At 49.1% G+C, this 6,232-nt stretch overlaps 1 pseudogene; it reads right to left on the reverse strand.

Annotated features, from left to right (window-relative positions):
- Window positions 1-269: 269 nt before the first annotated feature.
- LOC111968261 (uncharacterized) lies at window positions 270-1,630 on the reverse strand (annotated as a pseudogene).
- Window positions 1,631-6,232: the final 4,602 nt, after the last annotated feature.

Below are 6,232 nucleotides of genomic sequence, written 5' to 3' on the forward strand. Positions count from 1 at the left end.
TTGGCAGACCGCTGGGTTGTAGGGGCTTCTGCCACCATGGCCAGCAATACACACATTCCCCTGTGGTACTATAAAGAAGAATTTGACCCTGTCCATTTGACCCTGTCCAGCAGTGGGATGGAATCCATAGTGGGGATCATATAGATGGACACCCACTCTGCTGAGGAAGCTGCTTCCTGTCCACCCTGGGGCAGGCATTCCAAGCATGTGGCGGATTCCCCTCTACATGGTAAATAATGGAGGCGTTATACAGTACGACATGCCAAGGTTCAAGCTGTGCTCCTGTGCCACACGTCTAGTTGGCCTTCTCTCCCACCCTGTGGCAACAGGAGATTACCATTTTGTCAGTGAACTACCAATCTCATTATTTTGCACTCAATGATGCCAATGATAAGCTGTAACTAACCAAACAAATTCATGCATATTATGGATTGTTGACTCCAGGTCCATATTCAACTTTTGGGATATTCACAAGAGGTAGAGTTATAATTTGGGCCGATAATCTCTTGTATATTTTACTAATGTAGGTATTTAAATAAAATGTGACCTCTTTACTAATATGAAAAATTAGCCTGTGATAAATAGTTTGTTTTACACATTTGTGTGTCTGTGGTTGTGTATTTTTTTTWATAACCTATATAAGAATACCTAATAAAATGAAATGAATTAATTACTTTCAGGGGATAAGAAATCTTGCCTAGGAGCAAACACCACCCACCGCGGGTGATGTGGCTGAGGGTCAGCAGGTAGTCCCTGGCCAGCGGATGGAGCAGGACCACTAGCATGAAGAGGAACAGGCCCAGGGAGGTGCAGAGGAACAGGACATAGCCCACGTCCAGCCTCTGAGTATCTATTCAAGTTTTGGATAACATTTTTGTTCTTGCATGTTAGCTCTGCCCCCCCAAGGTGATATAAGGTGACCTAGACATGTCTCTGTCCTTGGACCCAGGGGACCAGCCAGGAGTTGTCACAGCTGCAGTGAAGGTAAAATAGCTGGGACCCCAGGCTSCAGGGGCTCAGGGAAGCTCTCTATCACACTAAACTCTTCTAGAGATTCCACCATTAGCTGCCTGAGGGAGAGAAGGTCTCTGCTCAGCTCCTCCTCCAGAGCTAGGATTCTGCAGGAGATCAGATTCTCCAGACAGATCAGGTTGTGGAACATGGTGGCCAGCCCTGGTTGCATAATGAAGTCCACTCCCTTCAGCTTCAGAAACCTCAGCTGCACAAGCATGTTCAGGTCAGACATGTCCACAGACTCTGCTGAGACATGTGACTGGAAGTCAAAGTACTCCAGGGAGGTGAGGTACCTTCCGGCAATGTGATGCCCACATAGAAGTTGATCCATTTTGGCCGTGAGGCTGACGACAGACTGGAAGAATGGCCTCCAGCAGTCCTGGAAGGATATAGTTTGACCATGGAGCTGAAGAGCGAGGCCTGGTTTTAGGGTGCTGTCGCTGCCAATGATGATGGTAAGGGGGTATCTGTAACGACTTTCCTCTTCTTCTGACGAGGAGTAAGAGATATCGGACCAATGTGCAGCGTGGTAAGTGTCCATTTTAATATAATAAAACTGAACACTACAAAAATACAAAATAACAAAGTGAATGAACAAACGAAAATCGAAACAGTCCCGTATGGTGCAAACACAGACACAGGAAACAAACACCCACAAAACACAAAGGAAAACAGGCTACCTAAATATGGCTCCCAATCAGAGACAACGACTGACACCTGCCTCTGATTGGGAGCCATATTTAGGTAGCCTGTTTTCCTTTGTGTTTTGTGGGTGGTATTTCCGTTTGTTCATTCACTTTGTTATTTTGTATTTTTGTAGTGTTCAGTTTTATTATATTAAAATGGACACTTACCACGCTGCACATTGGTCTGATATCTCTTACTCCTCGTCAGAAGAAGAGGAAAGTCGTTACAGAACTACCCACCAACCAAGGACCAAGCAGCGTGGTAAACGGCAGCAGCGAGTTCTGGACTCCTGGACATGGGAGGAGATTCTGGACGGAAAGGGACCCTGGGCACAGGCTGGGGAATATCGCCGCCCCAAGGCAGAGCTGGAGGCAGCGAAAGCTGAGTTGCGTTGGTATGAGGAGGCAGCACGGCAGCGCGGCTGGGACGAGAGGCAGCCCCAAAAAGTTKTTGGGGGGGCACACGGGGAGTGTGGTTAAGTCAGGTAGGAGACCTGAGCCAACTCCCCGTGCTTTCCGTGGAAAGAGGTGGTCCGGGCAGCCACCGTGTTATGCGGAGAAGCGCACGATGTCCCCAGTGCGCACGCATAGCCCAGTGCGCTACATTGCCGCTCCTCGTCTCGGCCGGGCTAGAGTGGGCATCGAGCCAYGTGCGATGAAGCCTGCTCAGCGCATCTGGTCTCCAGTGCGTCTCCTCGGTCCGTGTTATATGGCACCAGCCCTACGCACTGTGTCTCCCGTGGGTCTGCATAGCCCAGTGCGTCCTGTGCCTGCGCCCCGCAAGTGCCGGTCCTAAAATCAACACCAGCCAGGACGGGTCGTTCAGGCTTAGTTCGAGACCTCCAGTGCGCCTCCACGGACCGGTCTATCCTGTGCCTCCTCCAAGGATCAGGCCTCCAGTAGATCTCTCCAGCCTGGTGAGTACTGTGCCTGTTCTAAAGAACCAAGTCTCCTGTGTGTTCCTCCAGTCCGCATGCTCCAGAGCCTCCTCCAGTCCGGACCTCCAGAGCCGCCCGTCTGTCCTGAGCTGCAGAGCCCCGTCTTCCTGAGCGCCTGAGCCGCCCGTCTGTCCTGAGCCGCCTGAGCCGCCCGTCTGTCCTGAGCCGCCTGAGCCGTCCGTCTGTGCTGAGCCGCCTGAGCCGCCGTCTTCCTGAGCCGCCTGAGCCGCCCGTCTGTCCTGAGCCGCCTGAGCCGCCCGTCTGTTCCTGAGCCGCCTGAGCCGCCCGTCTGTCCTGAGCCACCTGAGCCGCCCGTCAGTCAGGAGCACCTGAGCCGCCCGTCTGTCCTGAGCCGCCTGAGCCGCCCGTCTGTCCTGAGCACACTGAGCCGCCCGTCAGTCAGGAGCCGCCTGAGCCGGCCCGTCAGGTCAGGGAGCCGCCTGAGCCGCCCGTCAGTCAGGAGCCGCCTGAGCACGCCCGTCAGTCAGGAGCCGCCTGAGCGCCCTCCAGTCCGGATCTGCCAGAGTCTCCCTCAAGTCCGGATCTGCCAGAGTCTCCCTCCAGTCCGGATCTGCCAGAGTCTCCCTCCAGTCCGGATCTACCAGAGTCCTCCTCCAGTCCAGAGGCGCCCGTCAGTCCAGAGGCGCCCGTCAATCCAGAGGCGCCCATCAGTCCAGAGGCGCACTCTACTAGGGTCTCCAAATCCGGGGTCGGTGGCGAGGGTCGCCGCTCCTAAGGTGTCACAGAATGTGGGCCGAGACTATGTGTGGAGTGGGGTCCTCGTCCCGCTCAGAGCCCGCCACCAGCGGTAAAATGCCCACCCAGACCCCCCTATAGGTTCAGGTTTTGCGGCCGGAGTCCGCCACCTTTGGGGGGGGGGGGTACTGTCACGTTCTGACCTTAGTTACCTATTTTATTGTCTTTATTTTAGTGTGGTCAGAGCGTGAGTTGGGGTGGGCATTCTATGTTGTTTTTCTATGTTTTGTTCTGTTGTTCTATTTCTATGTGTTTGGCATAGTATGGTTCGCAATCAGAGGCAGGTGTCAGTCGTTGTCTCTGATTGGGAGCCATATTTAGGTAGCCTGTTTTCCTTTGTGTTTTGTGGGTGGTTGTTTCCTGTGTCTGTATTTGCACCATACGGGACTGTTTAGATTTTCGCTTGTTCATTCACTTTGTTATTTTGTATTTTTTGTAGTGTTCAGTTTTATAAATTAAAATGTACACTTACCACGCTGCACATTGGTCCGATATCTCTTACTCCTCGTCAGAAGAAGAGGAAAGTCGTTACAGTATCTAATGGAGGAAACGTTCAAATGGGTCAGCCCTTGAGGGAAGGCACCAAATATAAATGTCAAATTAACGCTGCTCTCGACCTCACTGGGAGGAGGGAGAAAGTGTCATAAATGTACGCTCTTCAGCGAAGTGAGGTGGATGAATGCAGATGTGGTGATATGTACAAGGGGGTTCTCTTGTAACATTAGGGTCTCTAAGCTGTCCAGGCCAAGGAAACTATTGTCTGTAATGTAAGAGATCATGTTTAATGTTAGGTCTAAGAATCTCAATTTACCCAGTCCCTTAAATGTTAAGTCTACAATAGTGGTTAAGCCATTATTTCCTAAGTCTAACCACTCCAGATTTCTCAAGCAACTGAAATGCTCTGAGGTGATGTTTGGGATGAGACAGGCAAGCAAGGACAATCTCTTCAGCCATGGGACAGGACTGCTCTGATTGGCACAAAGTAAAATTAAGTGAGGGATAYGTTTGAAAGAACTGTCACATCAGTGAGATTCTTCAAATAATGGATCTACTGTAGCCCTACTTGATGCTGTCACTATCTCTAGCAAAAATGGTGAGCTCCTTTATCCCCTGACAGTTTCTCACTGCAGACAGTGAGTAGTTGCCATGTTTATGGTTCCTTAAATCAAGTTTTGTTATTGAGAGTTTGTGTACTGTCGCACAAACAGAACCAAAGGAAAAGCTTTTCTCATCGAAATCAAAAGATCGCAATCTACTGATACCAGACTGCAGAAGCTGTGTCTGTCAGTCATCAATGTCAGGCAAAATCAGAGCTGTGATGTTTTCAAAGTATCTGAATGCACCTTTTACTATACGACACGCTCATGAAAAAGTCTACTTCTTGCAGACGATAGAAATAAGGAAATTCAAGAACAGCTCTGGTGTCTCAAAATGACTATTTCCTCTGAGTGAAAGGCTTGTTAATGACCAGGAGTGCAACGTTCACTGGGGATGGGGGGGACATGTCACAGGACAGTCACAGGACAGATAGAAGGTCCTGACATGGGAGAGCCCCTTGAAGGTCCCAGGGAGAATCCTGGGCAGACAGCCCCCTTTGTAAAGGCTGTCGACGGCATGGAATCGAGAGAGAGCGCCAGCCTGCAGCATGGATCCACTTCTACATTTGAGAGAGAGGGTTTGGTAGTGAGACAGGACGATGAACAGGTTGAGTTTGAGGTCACATACATCCCAGCAAGCGGCACTGAAGTTGATGTAAGATTAGGCCATTTTAATAGATGTCCAATACTGATTGTCTTCTCATAAAGGATGCATTTGTTACTCAACCAACCCCAGGAACCCAAAATCCAAACCGCACAAAATCCCAAACAGAGCAAAGACCAACCTCAGTAGTAGAGACACTTGCAGATTATGTTATGGTTGCTTTGTTTGTCCAATGGAATTGACTTCAGTTTCTGTTTCTTATTCAGTTTAGCTTCATTTTATCCAGTGAAGGTCAGTTTATTCAATGACTGCAATAGCTCATTGACAAGCAGAATGCTTTATCCAATGGCATGAGACCCTGATGGGATTTCTTGTCTATAAATTGAAGATCTGGAGTTCTTCCACTGCTTTGTATGTTTCCTGTGTTCTATCTCCTCTTAGTCTTTTATATATGGCTTTTTCTATCTTTTCAGTCTCTTTCTGATCTTTTTTTAAAATATTGTTTGGACAGAGAGAGAGAGGCTGTGAGGCACAAATAAGGTTATTATTGCTCACCACTGTCTAACATTCCTTTCAACAGAGCACAGTCTGAGGACACCCTTGACTAACACTAACTTTTTTAGGCCCAAAACAATAGGTAGCTGTAGGCCCAGAACTATAGGTAGCTGTAGGCCCAGAACTATAGGTAACTATAAGCCCAGAACTATAGGTAGCTGTAGGCCCAGAACTATAGGTAACTATAAGCCCAGAACTATAGGTAGCTGTAGGCCCAGAACTATAGGTAGCTGTAGGCCCAGAACTATAGGTAGCTGTAGGCCCAGAACTATAGGTAGCTGTAGGCCCAGAACTATAGGTAACTGTAGGCCCAGAACTATAGGTAACTATAGGCCCAGAACTATAGGTAGCTGTAGGCCCAGAACTATAGGTAGCTGTAGGCCCAGAACTATAGGTAACTGTAGGCCCAGAACTATAGGTAACTGTAGGCCCAGAACTATAGGTAACTATAGGCCCAGAACTATAGGTAGCTGTAGGCCCAAAACAATAGGTAGCTGTAGGCCCAGAACTATAGGTAACTGTAGGCCCAGAACTATAGGTAACTATAGGCCCAGAACTATAGGTAACTATAGGCCCAGAAAA

This window comes from Salvelinus sp. IW2-2015, linkage group LG8 (assembly GCF_002910315.2).
Source record: "Salvelinus sp. IW2-2015 linkage group LG8, ASM291031v2, whole genome shotgun sequence".
NCBI lineage: Eukaryota > Metazoa > Chordata > Actinopteri > Salmoniformes > Salmonidae > Salvelinus > Salvelinus sp. IW2-2015.